The following is a 21508-nucleotide window of genomic DNA, read 5'->3' on the forward strand; positions in this document are numbered from 1 at the left end:
GCGCCGCCGGGAGGAGCGCGGGGCGGGCGGGCGGCGGCGGCGGCGGGCACCGGCGGGACGGTGGCGGGCACCGGCGGCCGCCTCCCTCCTCGTGCACGGGGCTCGGCGGAGCTCCGGGGAGGGCGAAGGGGTGGAGAGGGCAGCCCGGGCGAGCCTCCCAAATTCGCCCGGCCGGCTGGCGGCGGGAGCTGCCCGGCGCAGGGGTGGGGACCGGCCGCTTCCTTAAACGTGCGCGGCGGGGGGCGGCGGGGCCCGCACCGCCCCCGGGAGCCGGCCCTGAGCCTCCCCGAGCCTCCCGGGCCGCGGCCGCAACACGTGGAGCAAACTTTCGAGGGACGGGCACCCGGCTGCAGCCGGCCACCGAGCACCGCCGCGCCGGGACCGCGCCGCACGGAGCAGCTCGCCTCTTGCTGGTTTGAGGGGTTTGGGGTGCTGGGGGGCTGGGTTTTAATTGCTGCTTTTGGGGGTGTTTTTTTCTTTCTTTTTTTCTTTCTTTTTTTTTTTTTTCCCTTCTTTCCCCTACTTCTCTTCTGCTGCTTCTTGTTGGGTTGGGACTTCTAAAGCACGCCGGGGCGAACGCAGCGCTTGAAAAGCCGAGAGCAATGTTGCAACGTCCCTTGTGGCAACGAATTTCTGATTTTTTTCTTTCGCCTTTTGTGAGGGCAAAGAGGAAGGGTGGAAAAGATCTCGCCGTGCTCGGTACCAGCTTAAATACCCGCCTGAGAACAGCCGGCGAGGCAGGAGAGGGGGCACCGCGGCCGCCCGCCGCCTCTCCCCGCTTCTCGTAGTCGAGCCCGAGCCGTGCCGGGGCCCCGCGGCTTTGGGGGCGGACGGGGACCAAGGGGGTCCCCCCGAGCCCCTCTCCCGAGCCCCCCTGGGCGCTCAGAGCAGGTACCGGGGCTCGGGCTCCCGCCGTGCCGAGTCACGGTGCGCTGCGGGGCCCGGCCCGGGGGCTGCGGGGCCCGGCCCGAGGTGCGGCAGGCAGCGGGCTGCCGGCGGCTCCGGTTCTTTCTCGGGGCCGGGCACCCCCGGCCGACACGGCCCGGCCCGGCCCGGGGAGGGGGCGGTGGCTGCTGCCGGGGGTGGCCCCGCTCCGGCCGGGGCCGGGGCTCCGCGCTTGCGGCAGGCAGCGGCCGGAGCGAGGAGTTGAATGAAAACACTAGCGGTGCTAATAAAAATAAATCACAGCCTGCGCCTGATCGGGCGAGCTGAGGGCTGGGTCTTTGCGGGCGAGATGAGAGGTTCGTGGCTTCAACTGGCCTACAAAGTCCCAGTTCTCGGCTCCCAGGACCTGCCGGGCTCGCAGCGGGCGAAGACGGAGCGCGGCGGGGCCGCTGCCCGGGGCCGCGGGGAGCGGCCGGAGGCGGCCAGCCGTAAGTGCCTTCCTTCCCTTCCCTTCCCCTCCGGAGGGGCCTCGAACGAGCGGGGCCGTCGGCGATGCCGCGGCAGCCCCCCCGCAGTGCCCGAGCCCTGCCTTAGCAGGCAGCGAGCGCCCGGATTTCGCTCCTGCGAGGCCATGTGCATCCTTCCCCGCCGCTTTCACTTTCAGAAAACACATCTGTTTTCTTTTTTCTGCCCTCTCCCCTTTCCTCCTTTTTTTTTTTTTTTGTTTTGTTTTGTTAATAAATCTGGTCACATACACACCAAACGGCCTCCTGGCTCCCGGTCCTTCTCTTCTTCCTTCGATGCTCTTACCCCTCACCCTCCTGAGGTTCCCTATTACTTGTCTTTGGTCCGGCACACTGCACTCCTGTAGGCATTGGTTTGTGCTCCTTCTTTGGGCACGATATAGATACAACGCTGTCTGCGGATATTACTGTTTGCTTATGTAGCATCATATTTTTAACTTCTGTGCCCTTCGGTGTTATGTTACATTGCATTTTAAGTTCTTAGAATTATTTTGAGGCTCCCCATAATTTTTTATTTGTGTAGAGATAATTTTCTTTCTCTCTTGTCAAGTCGAGAACAATGATCTAGAATAAGGAGAAAGCCATGAGAATATTGTTGCTACTTGGCCTGAGTTTCCCGAATGGAAAATGAAGTGGCTTAAAAAGCAGAGGAAGATTGTAGAACTGAATCGCTTCTTTGCTGTAGTGTTGCAGAATTCTATGTTCTGTGTGCATACACAGACACCGGCACACTCCACATAACTTTTACAGTCAAACCCCATGAGATTTTTGCAAACAAAACCTGTTTTCAATGCTTTGTTCTATAGACTTTGCCCATAAAAATATTCACTTTGTGTTTCACAGTTTGCAAGAATTTGCAAATGGTATTACAGACCTGTGCTTAAGTTCTTCTCCTGCAGTCCTCTGTATCCAAACACTTGTGCGCAGCATACTAAAACGTGTATTAATAGCTATTCCTCTGACATGTGTCTGGGCATACTGTCCTCGATGCAGCAGAATTATTTCCTGTGTGTAGTCTTTCAGTTGCTGGTTGGACTTTGGGGCCAGCAGGAGCGGTCAGGTCTGCCTTGGGCCTGTTCTCTTTAGGAATCTGTACGTGGGTACTGGGTGGGAGCTTTCTTTGAAACCAAAATTTAAAGGAATTTTTTTTTTGCACATTTCTTTTCCCTGCACGCCCATTTTTTTCCAGAGAGGTCTGTCTAGCAGCCACAAAATGGAAAAGTATGTGAAAGTCAGGAGTAAAGGCAAAAATCCTGTTCCTTTTCTCGCAAAGAATGGCGTTGGGGGCGGTTCTGCTGGCCTATTTGCAGCCCTTTTCTCCCTGCAGATCTTTAGCTCTTAACGAAATTAATCTGCAGTGAAATCACAGAAATCTGATTCTAATCATCCACCCTGGAACAAGACGGGGCTACAAGACGACGAGCGTAGTGTAAAAATACTTTAAGCATGCAGAGCCATATCATTAACATTAAAACCTGATGGTGTGAAAGGGGGGAACCGGGGGTAGATTTCCGTGCCTCTTTAGCATGCTCCTCGCAACTCCTTGTACAAGCTCTTGGTATCGCTGGCAAGCAGCGACTTCTGCTGAGGTTGCTTGTGTTGCAGTTCAGTCTCTGGAGCTGGCTGGTAGGCTCAACTGAAGTTTTCCCTTTCATAGGAGATTTTCTTAATTGTGGTTTGCTTTGTAAAGCTGGGTAAACTGCTGGGTTTAGCTTTTGCCAGATTTAGCATAATCTGGATATTTTTTCCAGCAATAATTGTTTTCTTCCTGCGTTTAAGTAACTCTGGCAAGTTTTGCCCCCAAAAGCCCTGTTTAGGAGCACTATATAGCATAATTTGAGTTACTAGCTTTTGGTTTGGGTGCTTCCTTCAAGATCCAGTCAAAGCCTGTTGTTGCAGGGAGTGAGTGCTCAGTGTTTTGCCATCACCAGGACTTGGGAAATCTGTTCAGCTGAGCTTGTGTCTCCCTGGTCTCTTTTGGAAATCTTTTATCTTGATGGCATTTGCCAAGGTGAAAGGACTTTTTTTTTTTTTTTTTTTTTTTTCTTTTTTTTTCCAAGCAGCATTCATCTGTTTGAGCTAGAGTGGATGTAGTTGTTCATAGCTGCTACAACTGTTGATGAACTTTCTGATGGTACAAATGTAGTTTTTCTTCATTCACCTACAATTATTAGCAACTGTTTAGATTGTAGCTGTACACACAGCATTGACGAGCCCTTTCCAACTTGTGTTTGTGCCCCAAAGACCATGCAGTGCACTGCAGACATATTTCTCAGCATCTGGTTTACACTGTTCAGTTTTAACATTCCCTCTGAATTAAAGTTCAGGCTGGAAGAGAACATTCCCTCCTGCCCCAAATGACTTTTTGTGGGTCAAATTACAAAGTAAAAATATTTTATTTTTTAAATAATATTGCTCTGAAGGCTGGGCTGGGGGTAGGCCACACTTTAGCACTTTCCAAATGCTAAATAAGATGGTTCAAGCTTCTGCTGCAAGTTGTGGACAAGCTCTTAAATTACTTTTTTAGCTCTGAAGTTTTCAATAATATCCTTTGCTCTCTGGGATGCAGGCTCAATTATTTCCCCCCACACACCCCAGTTAATAATGGGGCTTTGTTTTATTTTCACTTCTAAACTTGATGCCTCTCTTGCTAATGTTTCTGTGTGTACAAATATGCTTTCTTCGTCAGTCAGACTTGGCAATGCTCAGGCCACAATAAACTAGTTCTGGGCAGTACGGCGAGGCTCTCCTTTATCAGGGCCTTTCTGGGGAAGTTTATTACACTGTAAGAGTGACATTTTCAGCCTTCTGAAAGAGTTGGTAAATATTTGGCAGGTTCTACTCCTTCAATAAAAAAGGGGCCACATTTATCTGTGATAAAGCCTGAAAGAAAACTATCTAGGCATTAAGGCTGGAGTTGTTGGGCAGAAGGGTGGGGTTCGTGCAGGATATTCTTTGAATTGGGCTGAGGGAAGTCAAATGTTTGCCTGCAATTTAGGAACCACTGTTCCTCTATGTTTGCAAATAGAGACCTTCAAGCCAGGGTTGTATTTTGAGTCGCAGAAGGGCACAGGGCATGGCAAGTCTGCGGTGTGTGGTTTACACGTTTATATGACCGAGGAGGGGACGGTTAGATTCAGCCTGTGCCTGGTGTCGGCTCTGCTGCTCGGTACAGAGCTTTCACAAAACCCTGGATGTGCTCGTGTTAGAGCCCTGTGCCCTCGGTGAGGGCCAAATCCGGGCACGAGGGAAGCAGCCAGGCTGTGGAGCTGCTCCTGCTGCTCTCGGCACCCTCCTCAGATGGCGAGCCCCGCGCTCGGCGTGCTCCGTGCCAGCTCCCGCTGCAGGCCGGCTCTGAAGCACGCAGAGGCAAAGCAGATGAAGGGAATGCGCTTTTCCCTTCCTGCCGCAGGCCTGCCTGAGAAAAGCCTTCCAGCTCCTGCTGACTTCATCGCTTCCCTTCCCGCGGACCCCAAAGTGACGTCCCAAAGGGGAGAGGAGAGCTCAGGAGTGCCTGTGAGGGGCTTCAGGGCGCCTGGGGCTGGTCTGCAGGGGCTGGGACAGCCCTCAGCTGCTTCCTGCAGTCTGTGATATCCCTGTAAAATGCCAAAAATCGGCAGCATCTGTGTGGCTTTCACAAGGCAGGGGGTATTTCTTTATTTTATTTTTTTATTTTTTGCCTGGCAGAGGGGTTTCTGCTTTATGCCAGGGTTCAATCGCTTTGGGAGAGGGGGAGAAAAGGATGTGTGTGTACATGTGGTGGTACTAATAGGAGGATTACAGCTGCTAGGATAGGGAAACCCTTCCTTGCTGAGGGCAGAATAGGCCTTTGAAATCCCATCTCCAAGTCTGCACATTCGCGTGAACCTTAGTGTGAGCCAGCAACAGTGTGGAAAAGAAATCATGTGGCTGCGAACTGTAGGAAATGAGCCAGGAGTGATGATGGTGTGGAGAAAGCTTCCGCTTCCCGGCCTAACTGATGGACTATAGGATCATGGCACATTTCTTTAGTGCTAAATAATCAAAATATTTCCACAGCGCTGCTCAGTAGCTTTGGGTTTTATATAGCCTTCCTGGATTTTATTTGGGTCTTAGTGGTCTGTCAGTTTAGGAGGAATAGGTTCTTGTTTTTTTCCCTGCTGTGGCAGCAGGCAATGGGCCTTTGTTCTGCCTCTCCTCTGGCAGAAAGTCTTTCACGGTGTCCTGAAAGTCCACGTGGGCGGATGATGTGCCCACATTCCATGGCATCATGCAGGATTTGAGTATTTTCCCACTACAGATTAGTTAGTGACACCATTTATAGGTCTGGTAGGATAGAGTCCTAGTTTAGAGTCCTGACTCCTAGAACATGCCCACTGGTGCTGTCATTTATTAATATTACTTTAATTATAAAACGTCCCATCTGACCAAGGTTTTGGAACCTTGCTCAGATGACTGCAGTGCAGCACTCAGCGGCTGGTGCAGCTGCCATGCCATGGAGGAACGTGCACCGCTCTGAGCACAGCGTTACCCTCAACTGCCCCGTCTGGCAAAAGGGCTGGAGCTGCTCCTCTGCGGGCCGGGCAGGGACTCCTCCAGCCCTTTTTCTACTGAAGGCTGGTTAAACCAAGCAGCGACGTACCAGTGCCTACAGCTGTTTTGAATCTGTCTACTTGCACGTTACTTTTTTTTTTTGCAGTTGTAGGTATGGAATTTCCTCAAACTGTAAAATTAGGAAGCGGGTTTCATTCAGTATTATCTCTTTGCATGGTTGCTTTTAAAATACTGTGAGGAACCCAGTTTAACACACTTGAGTTTAATTCAATCATCAGTTTGTATGAGCTAATGTACAAGGGGCCCAAAGGCCTTCTAAAGTTAGTTGTGGTTTTACGTTTTTGGAAAAAAAATCAATGCAGCTCTTTAGGAGCGTCTCTGTTGTTTTACAAAGCATGGGGCTTTGAATGCCAATAGGGCTAAGTTCAAATAGACAAGTGCGGCAGTTTAAGGACTAAATTGCAGAAGCTATTTAACGCTCAGCTTCGTTAAAGCGATGATCAGGTTGGGTTAGGCAGAAGTGCCGTGTGCTGGAACATCTGGAATAATATCGCACTTCCCCAAAGCGGAATTTTCTTTAAGAGCAGCAGCACTTGCTGATATTTGAGAGGGTGGAGCTAGCAGCAACCTACAAATGCTGGAAAACGAATTAAGAATTTATAGAGTGAAATATTGAGACTTTGTCAGGAATCTTCGTTTTGATTATAATCTGTTGTTTAAAACATCAGCTAGTTCTGGGAACTGGGGCTTTCCAGGCTGCGGAGCTCGGTAGGACAGCTTACGTGGGGGCCAGCAGCTCGGCTCCTTGGCGCTGGGCTTTTGAGTCTTTTGATGAATTCCAGTGAAACAAGTTGTGGCGAACTGATGTGGAGGTTTGGAGCCAGAATCTGCATGAAAAATCTTGCATGAAAAGAGAGATTGTTTCATCAGGAAGAATTTGAATGTAGTTCAGTTAAAATATGCTGGATTTAAAACTATAAATGCTATTTTGGTATTTTATGAAAGATACGGTTTCCTCAATTCTACCATTGTGGGTGTATTTTACACTTGAAGGATACCATAAAAGTAGATTTGAAGTCTCAGTTGCATTTAAAATATTTTTTATTACAAAATCTGCTTTGACTACAAAGGTATTTTGTATAATTGTGACTTCATTTGTTAATTTTGAAGGAAATATTTCTGGAGGAGGAAAATATTCCCATGCAAATGCAACCATTGTACAGAGTTAGAAACAGAAAGGTGCTTAATCACAAATGAGCTTGCCCATTTTAGTTTAATTTACATTATTTGCTTGATTTTCTGGTTAAAGGTAATTACTGAAAAAGCTTAAGTCAGATATTTATGGCATCCAGTTTTTTTCCAGTGTCGTGGATTATTCAGCAATGCAGTTAATGGTATTTTATGTATTGTAGTTAATATATTTAGAGTGGCTCTTTCACATGAGTTATAAAGACCCAAAAACCAGCTTGAATCTGCATTTTAAAAACAACTTAAATTGACTTTTTTGAAACAATTGCACCAAAAACAAAATTCAGTTGAATAAATAAAATTGAATTTCTTAAATCTGTGTTAGTGAAGAGCTTCCAAAAAAGATTGTAACAAAGGAGCAGAACTTCACTGAGTTGTTTCACAATGCTAGCTGCGACTCCAAGTGCTACACTGAGACTAGAGTTACGTTACTCAAAGGCCCAGCCTAAATTTAACTCCAGGATTCGCATACTGCACTCACTTCATTGGGAGAGTTTGGTTCGCATGTAGCATATTTGAGCTAGTTTTGCATCTCCTCAGGGAATAAATTATAGGCTGAATGAGAACATTCACACACATTTATGACATTAATGCTATATGCAGTTGGAGGTTCTGCATGCATGCAGCCTTTAAAACTAATGCTATCTCTAGCCTCCTTCCAGGACTTTATTTAATTTCTGTATCGATGGCTGCTAAGGGCAGAGAGACAACATTTTTCCCGACAGTGTGTCTTGAAAATTTCTTTAGGAACACAGTAGGAAACTTCTCCCTTTAAAATTTCCACTGGAGTGAACTCTTTTCTGCCGCCCCTCGCCCCCCAAACACTGCCCTGTGCCAGTAACTGCAATCGTGTAGCTCGTTGTTTCACATGCCCCAAATAAAAGTGTACTGCTTCCAGAGCGTAGGGAAAGTGCTTAAGAGCTAGTTTGGGGTATTATGTAATAGTAGTTACATAAAGTTTTGGATGTCTTTATACTTCTAAGGCACTAATGCTTTTAAAAAAAAAGTTTCATTTCAAAACATCTGATAGGAGATTACATGTAAAATATGAATTGGGATTGTAGATTGTCTACATCACAGAATGAATTTATGGCTCTCCAAAGCAGCAGCAGGTATGCCCACTGCTAAATAAACATCTCCTGTATGCTAGTGGAGATAGTGTGATCTGCACCAGCCCGGGATTTGTCCTGTGCTCTGTAGTTTTGGTGACTGCTGATGTTTTTGGGTGAACTGCCTGGAGTTGTACTTTTATCGTTTTAGAGCCATGTGTTCATAAATGAGTGTTTGTAAATCTGTAACTTCCAAACCTTTTCTAACTTTGAAGTGCCTTTTACAAATAGAAATATTTTGTAACTATCTAGCTAGCTGTGTTACAGCAAGGCTGACTTATGGCCAGTTGCTTGCAGGCAGCAAGCACGGATTTAAGTGCTTTAAAAATACATGTAACAAGGCTGTTGCAAAGCAAGGTAGGCTGAGCTGGGCGTGAATGTTGACTGCAGAGGAGTTGTACTGCCTTATACTGCCTGAGGTCCCAACCTGGTGGGCTGCAAACGGAACCAGTGCTCCAGAGACCCAAGTGGCATGGGCACGGTCCCACCGAGGTGTGTTCTGTGCCCCACTGAGATCGGCTTGGCAGGGGAGTGGGGTCAACACAGTGAATGCACTCTTCTTCTCTTGAGTAAATCTGCACCTGGAAGGAAATGCTGCACTTCCTTCATCCAAATTAAAGTATATCCCAGTACAGCCTCCAGAAATCATCTCCCACCAGAATTACTTCCCCATCAGCTAAAGAGATGGCCGAATAAGTCTCTTGTTGAATGAAATTCCCTACAATTTCACTATTCCAGGCATAGCTGTGAGTGTAGACAGTGCTGTTGAGCTATTATCTGACAGCCAGGAAGGAAAAGAGGTGAAAATAAAAGAGAAGCTGAGTACATTGATTGTGGTGTCTGACCTAAAGTCAAATGAAAGTGAGCAGCAGGGAGCAGTCAGCACCACCAGCAGGTTTCCACGTGCAGCATATTCTTGCCAGCTGGTCCCAGTGCCTGCTGTAGTGTCCATAAGTCGTTCAGGGCCATGGCAAAGGACCGGCCTCAGTATGCCCACAGGAGGTGCTCCGAGTCTGGCTCAGGTGAGCGGGAACCCTACTGCCCGCAGCAGGGCTGGTACAAGGCCTGCTGCTCACTGACAGGACTCCGAAGTGGGATTTCCCCTTCCTGAGCGTTTCTCAGCACCCCTTGTACTTGAATAGCAATGGTAAGCCTGGAGACTGGTGGAGCATTAGTTGGCAAAGGCTTGTTCTCATTAAAAGTATCCTTTGGGAAATGTCAGCAGGGCTTCTAGTTCACCCCGGGAGGCCTTCAGCCAACTCTGTGTAAAGGGGGGCCCTGGCTCAGCCTCCATCCAGCCCTGGTAGAAGGAGCTGGGGCCTTCTGGTGGGGTGATGGCTCCCTGTGCGACTTATGCACCTGGCAGCCTTTTAACCATGTATTTCACTCAACTTGTAGGTGCATTTGATGGCTTTATTACCAGATGTCTAAACCTTGCAGGTACGAAGCCGCTCCTTTGATAAATCACTGAGTGGCAGCGGACAGCAGTGTGGTCCTTTACAACTCAGCTATTCTGAAGGTTGCTGTGACCCTCTGTCCCTGCATGTGGCAGGTGAATCTGGGTTTCTATAACCTGTCCTTATGGCTCTAATACATCAGTGATGTTAGAGACACCAGCTCAACTTCCTGCTGCTAAGCCCTGTCTAGTTGAACTAATGATATTTGGCAAATGAGGGGGGTGGTCCTGTGACTTTTACTGCCTCTGAGGAGGCTTCTGGAAATACAGGGTTGGGCCCCAAACCAGCCACCATTCTCAGTGGTTATTGAATCTGTATCTAGCATGTTTAGGAAAAAGCTTCAAAGCTACTGTTGTGAAATCAAGCTGAGATGATTTAAAAAAAAAAAAAAAAAAAAAGTAATGTAAATTTTCCCAGACACAGCGTTAAGGCTAAGCAGGTAGGTTCGCTAGTAATACAGACTTTATTTTTCTGCTGAAGATGATTCTGCATTTTGCACAAAGACCAGCAGGATGAGCAGGGAGCAGCACAGCCCGAAGGAGGGAGGTCACTGTGATAGTGTGGGAGAGCAGTGAGGGTGCCCAGGCTCAGCAAGCCATCTTGGGGGGATTTTCTTCTTTCCTCTAGCTCACCCTGGTAACCAAAATAGGCACTTTTCATGAATGCACTGGCAATAAAGAGCATGTGATGGGATTAGTTAGGAGTAGCCAAAACATATATCAATTATTGTATCTGTTTTCTTTCTCAGAGGAGGCTTCCTTTAGAGACATGTGCTTCTTCTCTTGTAATCAAATCCCATGTGTGCTCAGTTGCTGGTTGAAAATTGATTTGTGCATGCTGTGCTTTAATTGCAATATCCTGGTTTGTCAATATTAACTGATTTTACTGGGTGAACGTGGGGCATGGGTGTTCCTGGACTTTCGGAGGCTCCAGCTGGCAGTGCGCACAGGTCCCATGAGTGCCTTAGGAAGCAGCTCCTGTCCCTCCAACCTCCCCAGTAGGGATTTCCTCGGTCGTTAAAGAGGCAGTTGTGTCTTGAAAAATTGAGCTTTCTGGTCCTGTGCTCCTCTGCATGCTCCTCCCTGGGGGCTGGATACAATTTGACCTTCCTAAAATTAGTATGAATTAGGAATAAATCTTTGCTGGAAAGGTGGAAAAGTGCAGTGAAAAAATCCCCAGGATAGGTATGCTGTGGATAATGAAATGTGAATTTACGTGACCACCCATGGCTGATGCATATTTTATGGTTGAGCTCTTCTGTGTGATGAGTCCACAGCTAGCAGTGCAATAATTTCAGTAATAAGCTTCAGATTTCTTTTGAGGACTTTGTAAACTCCTCAGACATAAGTGAACTAATCCCCAAAATGTGCATATTAAACAGAAGTAAGTTGTTACCTAAAGCCCCATTTAGGCTCAGTAAGAACTAAGCCCAAAGCTTTTTAAATACACATGAATGGTAATAATTAGCTCTGGGTTTAATGCTAATAAATTCTGATAATATCCCTCCTATTGTAATACCCGTAATCAGTCCTGGTGAGGAAATGTGGAGAATAGGTACAAAAACTGTAATAGAAAAAAAAAAATCAGAAACCAGACTTGAGGTGAGTTGTTGGGAGTGTACGACCATGGGAACAGTCCTATGTTCCTTCCACTTGTTGAGTCTCAAAGAGCAGGAAAACGGGGAGCACAGGAATACCAGTTAGATCCACTAAAGGCTCCGGGTCAGTGGCGTGCTTAAGCACATGCTAACTTCAAGCATATGATTAATCGCATCCCTGGTCCACAGAGTAATTAAACTTGTGCCTAAGCACTCTGTGCTGCGCAGCTCCAGCCTGCAGGCGTACTCTGCATACTGTGCCTGAGAAAGTGGTGAATCAGAAAGTCGTTTTTGGCTGGAGTTTGGAAACGAGCTTGAAAGAGCTGGTTCGGCACCCAGGTCTCGTATTTGAATAGCTGTGGAAAAGCTGCTCTTGTTAGCAGAGCTGTAAGTAGCAAGGTGTGGCCATTTACTTTATGGTAATGCCTTAGTTTTGTTTAAAGTGAAATTATTTAAAAAGCCCTTTTGCTGAGCAATTTCCTGCTGCTCTCCTGTACTTTGCTTCCCTCCGTGCCAGACAGACCAGGTTCTGTTCCAGCAAAGCCCAAGCTGGGCAGCCTCTGCCTGGCTGCTTCCCTCCCAGCTTGCCGCTCACCGTGCAGGAGATCCAGGACGGGAGGCAGCGCGGATGGGTTGATGCCAGCTGCCTGCCTGCCTTCCCTGCGGTGGGCAGCCCAGGCACAGACCTGCAGCACGTGCTCAGCTGGGACCCGGTGTGTGTCTGTGCACAGCTGCCTGCTGGCCGGGCACCTGCTGACCTGTGGGGCCGCAACCTCCGCTCGCACCGCACTAGGAACCCAAACAGCCGATGGCCGCATGCTTCGCCTGGTCCTGGGCAGGGCTTGGGCCTGGGACTCTTCCAGTCAGTCCTGGATCTGGTTTGAAAGCCTGTGTGGGCCAGGGGCCGTTATTAACAGGCTGTTCGGATGTGGCCGCCTTGTTTTGGTGGCTGGGAGACTTCAGGCCGGGCTGGTTGGCCCCCGCACTGTTTAATTTACTAGCAGTCATGAAGCCTCTTTCAGCCAGAGCTCCTCCCCTAGAGCTCTTTCCTAACGTTCTCCCTTCCTGTCCCCTTCCTTGTGCCAACCAGTTTAATGCATTATTAGTCTTCACACCAACAGCTCCCTTCTCAGTTGTTTTGGGTTTGTTTTGCCAACGCGTTGGTTTGGCCGTACCATCTGACCCCGCAGCACTGCCATCCCCTCTTGCCACTCAAGGTGGGTGTAATGTGGCAGCACCTAGAAGACTTTTTGATGACTAATTGTGTTATTTTATATACTTAAAGACAGGTGCTTTAGTTTCCTTGTTCTGTGAGGCCTCTGCGTATAAATGCTCATGGGGCATAGTCACCATAATGAGGCAAGTCCATGCCATATTAAATGCTACTGTTTGAACTAGTGGCTCCTACATTGCTGAAAGGTGGGAGGGTAGTTTTCCAAGCAGACTCCATGGAAAGTCTGTGTAATGTGTTTGGTTATCCAACCTTGTCATTTTCAAAGGGACCAGTCAAGATTAACAGGGCCTAAATGTACCATCCCCTAAAAATAACTTTGGCTTTCCAGCTCCACTGCTGATGTTGGTGGCAGGGCTGAGAGAGAGGAAGAATGATGCTCCAAGCTGAAGGTTTCAAAGGAAATGAAGATGGGTTCTCTTCTATCACTGCTCGAGGGTTTGTTTGTTGTAGGGTCCCAGTGCAATGAGGACAAGGAGGTCTGAGCTCTGTATGGCGACTGGGCAGCTCTCACCGCTGAGACAGCAGCAATTGGGATGTCTTCTGGTAATTGGCAAAGTGAGAGGCTTCCTGAATTTAACTGATGGGTGTATTTTTATTTTCTTCTGGATGGAGGAGACTCAGCTAGCATGGTGACTTCTGGAGCACGCTTGGGCTTGCACAAAGGACAGCTTGATCAGAGTCATAGTTTGTGCTGGCAGCGCCAACACTAATAAATGCCGCTGTTCGTAACTTGTTCGTGGCTGAAGGGATTTCCCAAATGCCAGGTGCAATTGTGCTGCCTCTCATGGGGGCATGTCCGGCTTGGGATGGACTGGACCACACTTAGTCATGCATTTGTCCTCTTGCACTGCAGAGTTAATATTTTCTCGGGGACCTTTCATGTAATTTTCAAGATGGTGATCAACCCAATCTTGGTTTTGGTGATCAACCCAATCTGCCAGCTAAAACCAGAGGCTGAAGCTCTTGTCTGGGCCAAGCAGGATAGGCAGCTGTTGTCAAAAGGGCTGGAGTTTCTTCTGCGGGTGGGTGTTTTTCATTTGGTAATACCAGTCCATTCCAGCTGAGGATCTGTCCCTTTGTTTTGTGCATAGGACAATTTGTTTTCAATTTTTGTTTCTGAAAGGAAACTGTCAAGACGAAATTCACACTTAAAAAAATTAAGGGAAACAGCCCTTTGTCCGTTCCTAACAATCCCCCTCAATGACTAAAGCTGGAAGAATTCTAGAAACTGCAGTTACTTCTTACCTTCGGTTTGTTTTTGTGCAGTTCTTGCATTTTTTGAGTTTCAGATCCAACACACCAAAAAGACTTCAGTCCCTAATCCTCCTGATAAACCCCAGCGTAACCCAGAGATTCGCCCCCTGATGATTCAAGTCCGATTGTGCCTCGTCTGGCAAGTGGGACTGGGGCAGCAGGGAGCAGAGAGCAGCTGGGGCAGTTGGTCCCTCTTCCAGCACACGCAGCCCTGTGCTGGCTTGGCAGTCCAAGAAAGAACACGCAAACCCTCTGCAAAGGGGCTTCCCCAGAGCAGGACACATCCGTCCTCTCTGGAGTCTGCCATGCACGTGAAATTAAAGCAGGGTGAGAAAGCCTTGGCGGGCTGACATCTGCAGCGACTCTGCTCTTCTGCACCCTGGCCGTGCTCCGTCTGCTCGTGGCGGGGAGCTGGCCGCTGGGGAGGCTGCTGTGTGCCCGGGGCAGGGGCTCCTCGGGTTGTCTTCTGTGTCAGCACAACAGCAAGGGCTGCAGACCTGGTCCTTGCCTGCGGCTCCTTCCGACTACAAAGAGCTGTTTATTGTCATTCCAAGAAATAAAACAAAAAAAAAAAAAAAAGAGAGAACTTTTTGAAAATAATAACAGCATGCATCTCATTTTACTTTTAGACTTAGAAACTACTTGATGCTCATTACAAAGGAATTGATTCCTTAAATGAATGAAGCAGCCACGAGTGTTGCTTTCAGTGAGGAACTGCTGACGCTCTGACTCATGCTTTGCTTCTTGCAGGATCTGGCTTTTATGCTTCATTTAGGACACCAACGTCATTAGCATTCAGAGGGCTCCTGCTTTTTTTTTATTATACTACTGTTATAATTTCTTAAAAGATGCAAATAATATTTGGTTCAGAATCATGACTCGTGTTTTATTACCAAATGGGAGCATAAAGCTTGCTTTCATTTGACTTTCAAGCCTTAGAAGAAATTCAAAATTAAAATAAGGTGTGGCTCTGTACAGTGATGAGGGGGTCTCAGGAATTTTTTGGATGCCAGGTTGGCTGCTTCTGTGGAGCGTCATCTGCCGATAGAAGGGGAGAGGTTGTCGCCTTGTGTTACACTTTGTGGATCTTTATGACTGCCCCAAACCCCGGCGTTTCCACTGCATGTAAAACAGCTGCGCCAGCCTGCTGCCCGTGTCCCTGGAGATGGCATGTTTGAACAGCAGCAGCTCCAAACAAGATGCTGCTCTGCACAGCTGAACGTGGCAGCTCGGCCTCATTGTTTTGGAGCTGAATGTTAGCACAGCGGCGAGCGAGGGAGTCCCGCAGAGCGCTTGGGCTGGGAAGGGGAAGGGGGAGATGTGCCCTGCGAGATCCCTCCTGGATCACACCTCGCAGGTCTGCAGGGATAATCATCAGTCGTGTTCTTCCTAGCCTGTAACTGGAGCGGGAAAAGGTGCCCTTTGCTGAGGGACAGGACGTATTTAATGCAATCAGGAAGAAAAATAGCGCTGAGAGTCCTCAGTTGCTGGCTGTGCTACAAAGGCCCTGCAAGCCCTCGAGGCGCTCACCAGCTTGCGGGGGTGCGTGCAGGTCCACGGGCCCATCCCAGCACCCTGCACAGAAAGCTCCTGGAAACAGCAGAGCAGAAGCATTGTGGGAATCTGCCTATGGTTTTTGTTGAGTCCACTTCCATCAAAATTTACATTACTGATGAATTAAAAGGAAAGTGTTGCTCCTTGCCCTAAGGATGTGCTGGGCTGGGCTGGGATTTCCAGGAGGATTTGTAAATGAGGGTTGAAAATTCCCAGCCAACTACTTGGCACCTTTTTAGCAGGAAACCTATAGATTCCTTTCAAAGATTGCTTAAGCTGAAAGCTGTTGAGAAATCAGTAGTAATTAGCTAATTAAAATCCCAGCTTTATTAATAAATCAAGAGTAACTGCTCCTGCAATTGGGGAAGCAGGTGTGACCTGCTCTCACTGCGGTTGGGCAGCCTGGCACCCCGGGGTGCTGGTGCACAAATGCTGGGTGCTGGTCAGGTCTGGGGTCCCCGCGTGTCCTGGACGCAGTGCCAGGGTGCTGATTGCCCACGACACATGTGCCTGCAGGCAAGGCATTGCTTCCTTTTGCCCCAGCGGTTTGGGGCTCTTGAGGGTTGCTTGTGGTGAGCTATGCCAGGCTTTGTTTGATGGCATTTCTGCCGAGTGACAGACGAGCCATCTGGCGTTACGCTGAAGTGCAGCGCGGCGTTTGCTCAGGAGGGAGCCCGCAGCGATGACAAAGCAGTTCCACACCTTCCTGTCTGTGTCACGGCTGGTCACCGTGCTCGGGGCGGCTGCGGGGCTGGCCGGCAAAGCCAGCAGAGACGGCACCGCCGTGCTGGAGAGAGGAGCCCGTCAGACCTCTGCCCTCCTAGGGACCTGGAGGGGACTGAGCGGCAGCAAGAAAAATGAGGGACTTTCAGGGGCAGCTGTGTTTTACTAACCCAGTCATAATGCCCCTAAAAATCCTTATTGTTCTTGCAATGGTCAACTGTGACCTCCGGCACGGGGAGGCCTGGAAGGTAAGCACGAGCGCCTGGGGCAGGGCAGGCAGGAGGGCAGGCGTGCCCTCGGGAGGGAAGGCTGGCTTGCAAGCCAGGGAAGTGTTACAGGCTGGGGAAAGTTCGTGGTGGAGGGCATCGGAGCAGCCTCGCTGTCGTGGGCTGTGGTGTGGAGGGTGCGTTTCTGCGTGAGGCTCACGGTGTGAGACCTGACAGGCAGAGTGGCTTAAACGAAACAAACTTTAGTGCTTTCCCTCCCTGTCGTGTCTATCTTTTGTTTTCCCCAGCTGGGAGTGAAATGCAACTGGAGATATTCCCAACCTGAGATGCAGCCCCTGCCAGAGCCGCTCCAGAGGGAGAGGTGTTGGCTGTGAGCAGGGGCAGGGTGCGCCCAGAGATCCACCTTTGCTTTGCGGGGTGAGTGATTCCCCTGGCTCCGGGCCAGCCAGCCACGGGAACCTGGCTGCAGCATCACCGCCGTGCTTGGGCAGCAGGCAGCACCGACCGCTCCACTGCTGGCTTTGGGGATGGGCTAATTAATGCCCACCAAGCAGCCTGCCCATGTCACTGTACCCATTTCTGCACAGCTGCTTGCTTGTGGATGGACGGACTCTGTCCTGCCAGTGCTCCTGCCCCTTCCTGTAACCTCACAGGACTGTACTCCCATGACTGATTTCTGTCATAAGTGCTTAAAAAAGTTGTTTTCTCCAGATTCCAGGACAGTGATGTGTGCTAGCTTATTTTATCTCTTTTTTTTTTTTTCCCAGTATTTACTCTTTTCATGTTTGTGAAAGAGTTAGTGGATTTAGCCTTAATGCCATTCTTCATATTGCAGACTGCCCTCTCCATCCTGACTCCCCATTTTACTCCTCTTTCAGCTGAACTGCTCCAAGTCGTTGCAGATCTCTGCTCGTTCTTATCACCTCTTCCTCAGCTTTATTCCTACTCTAATTTTTCAGATCAGACAAGGATGCAGTAATTGCAAGTGGAGAAGCAATTTGTTAAACAAAACTCTATAATATTCAATTATTCAACATCTTTATGCATTCTAACACCTCGTTTGCATTTCTGAGAGCTTCTCTATGTTGAGTAAAAGTTTTTTATTTTCATTGAACTCTGCAACAATGTTCAAAGCTTTTATCCTTTAATAACTCCACCTAGGGGTATGGATAGTCAAATTAGTCTGGCCCCACCACAGCAAGTCCCTTTCCCAGTGTCTGGTTGGATTAGTCGTTACCTTTTTTGAAAAGGCTTTGTTTATCAATTAATTGATATGTTTATCAATTAATTCTGCTTTATGTGCCTGTGCCAATAGATTAGAACTGCATGCATTTTTTTTCTATGCTGACTGCACAGACTTGCCCTTACACATCACTTACCTATCTTTAATTGGGTTTTGTGGCTCTGGAGCAAGAATTACTCATTTGTTATTTGTTATTCTCAGGAACATTCCAACTGCTTTTCTTAAAGCTGAATTCTTTGTAAAGGAGAAGTGACTAGAAACCCCAAACTGAGTCCCAGGTCTTGCTTAACTTTGTAAGGCACACTGACATACTGACGCTGCTCCAGTTAAGGTATGGTATGAATCAGAAACTAACAGCCGCTGTGGAATGAGTGTGTTCACATGAAGTCATCCTGCAGTGACTACTGCAGAATAGTCAACTCCTCCTTGTAAGCAAGCCCCAAAAGAGAATATTTGTCCCAGTGACTGTGCGACTAGATAAAAGATAACGGGCACAGGAAAAGCACCCTGCTATCAGATGAGGATGGGCACTGTTTGACTGGCTGCAAACAACAAAATTTGTGCTGCTCAAGGCCACGCAGGACTGTCGCAGGGGTGTCCTTCCTTGCAGGCTGATTCCAGGAATGTGGCACTTTTGGAATGGTTTGTTTCAGGACTTTCTGCTTTGACACCTGTGATTGCTGAGACTGGCCCATCATAGGAAGCCCCAGACCCCCTGCTCCTTTCCATGGGAATTTCCTCTCTTAGCAACTCCAGTGTCTTCACCTGATACTGAAAGAAGATGGAAGAAATTGAGTGTTCCCCTTGACAAGATGTGTGGATGGAACAGATCTGTTTTCAATCTGGTATCTACCAAACCAACTAAGTAGAATCACCTCAACTGCTAACAGGTTGGAGAACAACAACCTACTCTTTGTACTGAAAGCAGGAAGATCTGGAATGGGGTTTTGTAACTTTTTTGATGATTCTGTGTTACAATTTTTATATTTATTATCTGCATCTTACTCAAAATAAGAATATTTATGTTAAAATAAACATTTTTACTCTGAAATACTGGAATGAGCCTGCTCAGCTTCTCCCTATCTCAGCTCAGCCCCTTTGAAGGGAATCAGCTCGTGGATTTTAAAGTCAGAAGGACCAGTCTGAACCTCAGAGGATGGGCACAGAGCAATCCCTGCAATTCATCCTGAAACCAGAGCCCTGATGAATGGATCTTTTTCTTATGTGCTATGGGAACTCTGCTTATATAAATGTCTGATAAACTGTTCCAATGTTTTATAACCTTGTCTTGTACCTTATGGCAACCCAGAATTTCCCACTTATGCCTCTTGCACAGCTATGTGGAAGAAACCCTTCACGTATGTGACTGCATATGGTGAATAGGAGAACAAGAAGGTTTGGTGTTAACTTTTATACTATCTGTTCTCAAAACAGCTCTATTGCACATCTCCTCCAGTTGTCTTTCAGAGTGGACAGCAGGCACAGCAGAGCTCCATAGGGACACTTGGCTAGGGACTGATGGGCAGGAGAGATCCCACATCTCTCCCGCATATCTGGAGTGGGATCCAGCCTGCCTGTCCCCCCTGTTACACCATAGGGAACTCTCAGCAGCCCTGTGAGACCCTTTCTTAATGCCCAGGCTAAGACACTAAGATTTTAAGGACAAATTTGGCTGTTCTTTCTGAAAGTTCAGTGTCATTTAGCACCTCCGATCTGGCTTGGAAAAATGCATAAATACCTACAATAAATATGTTTTGAAAAGTATGTGAGGCAATCATGTTGTTTTCAGGGTCAATTTCAGGTGTTGCCATCAGTTTCTACTGTGCTCAAGCATTGCCCCAGCCTTCCTTGGAGCTGCCATCCCTAGCATATGCTAGGTAGTATGAACATGAGGATAGAAGCCACTGCAATAAAGCATCGTGGTACTTGCATGCAGATAATTCTGCATGGATAACAGAGGAGCTGCTAGGCTTGAGCCACCAGTCACGTTACTTTGCACATCCTTGGAAAGCACACGCTGACAACAGTAGTAACTGCCCACCAAGAACAGACCCAAAGGAGCAAAGGTTGAAGAGTGAGATCCCCACTGGGGAAAAAAAAAAAGAAATGAATTGCTCTTCAAGTACGAGCGATTCTGTTAGAGTCTTTCAAACACTGCTGTTCCAGGCTGCAAGGACTCTCTGCAGGGGACGCTTTCTGAACTGCCCTGTAATATTATCAGCTGCTTTCAGTGCACAACTCCTGTCTGGAATAATTTAATGTGGTACATTCAATCAAACAGAAATTGTATGTGAGCCACATGATCTGAATTAGTCCAGTGCAGGAAATAACATTTTGCAGGCAAATTTGTTGCCTTCTTTCACTGGAACCCTTTAGTGCTTTGCTGTAGTTCTTGATGAATAGCTGCTTCATGGAGGAAATATGGTTATTATGGCAAACTTTCTTCACAATGTTTAAACATTTAATTTTCAGCAAGCCTGAAGAAATCCAAGCTCTCAAGGAACCTTTAGCTTTAGCAGATTATTGTTGGGTTTTGTCTTTTTAATTGGATCAGAATTGGACAAGTTTATGTAAGGGAACATTTGCAGGAATTGGTGGGAAGGAACGAGCAATTTCTCTGGTGAGCCAGCCAGGCCAGCCTTCTCAAGGATGGACTTTGTTCTGGTGCCCGGCTGGTATTAGCTGAAATTTGGTTGCTATTTGGTGCTTTTTAAAGAGAAATAAAACAAAACAAAACCCTGGAAAATGGATAGAATTCCTGAGTTCCACATTAGGCACACAAGCTCATCAGCTGATTTCAGATAGTATGACTTGTGTACATGCCTTTCTCTGCAACATCAAGTTTGAAAACTTTCCTGTGGCATTTTAGCAGGATTTTGTCTTCTGAGCCAGAAAACCATGCAGAAATTCCTCATTACTGAGGCTGATGTTGCATTATATGCAGCTTTTTTTTTTTTTTTTTTAAATATACGTGCTCTTTCCTGGCTGGAAAGGATATAAAAAAAAACAATTAATGGTTTTCCAGGTAAATAGCACTGTCAGTAGTTATGTGTTAAATCCCGTATTTTAATCACTGATAGTCCTCCCACTGTTTGTCATTGTACCATTGACCTGATGTGGTGTGACAAACACTGGAGGGATCCTTCATGAGCAGTACACCTGCAAAACTTTACCTGTTATTTAAGTTGATCCTCCTATAAACCTCCCCTGCGCTCTGTATGCACAATCAGACGGTTCTTTCTCCAAGCCCAACAGGAGCATGTTTACATACAAGGAGTGAAAGCAGAGAAATTCAGAACTGTGGCAATCCAGTTTATAAATCAGGTAAACCCATGGAGATGGACACAATTCATTTATTAGTCTGCAATTAAGGGAAGGCAATGAAGTTTTCTCTGCACACCCCCAGACTGCTCAGGCTGCTCATCAGCCTCATGAGAGAAACTGAGCATTACAAAGCTTCACTGTGGTCCTGAATTTATGGATGAGCAATTTGTTTTTCCCTTAAACTTCCTGTGACTTTGGCTGAGCACTTTTAAAGGGAAAAACTGAAGAAAGATTTATTGGTTTCTACAGCCTGCAGTTTACAAATGTACTCCATGTTCATCCACTTCTCCCACAACAAACTGACGTGCCATAATTAGTGCCCGCATATACAAGAAGCACTTTCAATCATTACTTAATAAAGTGGAACAGAAATGGACTAACAATATAGCAGGGACCAAAGACACTTCCAGTGCTCCAATACACAGGACAGGGTTTGGCCATCAGCCTGTAGGAACAAGAGCTGTTACGGCTTCGTACTGTGCTGGCCGGTTCCAATATATGCTGATGTTTATGTCTGGCAGCACAGATGCTACTTGTAGTACCACGCTTTTGCTCCATGACAGATGAGAAGCAAATCCATGGATTCCAGTGCTTGC

At 47.4% G+C, this 21508-nt stretch overlaps 1 long non-coding RNA gene across 1 annotated transcript; it reads left to right on the forward strand.

The window, feature by feature from the left end:
- The first annotated feature begins 211 nt into the window (after positions 1 to 211).
- On the forward strand, positions 212 to 19352 carry LOC311216759. The gene is made up of 2 exons (XR_014618973.1): positions 212 to 413; positions 16633 to 19352. It is a non-coding gene; the product is annotated as an uncharacterized lncRNA (long non-coding RNA).
- The last annotated feature ends 2156 nt before the right edge of the window (positions 19353 to 21508 follow it).

Source organism: Netta rufina, assembly GCF_964035555.1.
Source record: "Netta rufina genome assembly, chromosome: 19".
NCBI classification, from domain to species: domain Eukaryota; kingdom Metazoa; phylum Chordata; class Aves; order Anseriformes; family Anatidae; genus Netta; species Netta rufina.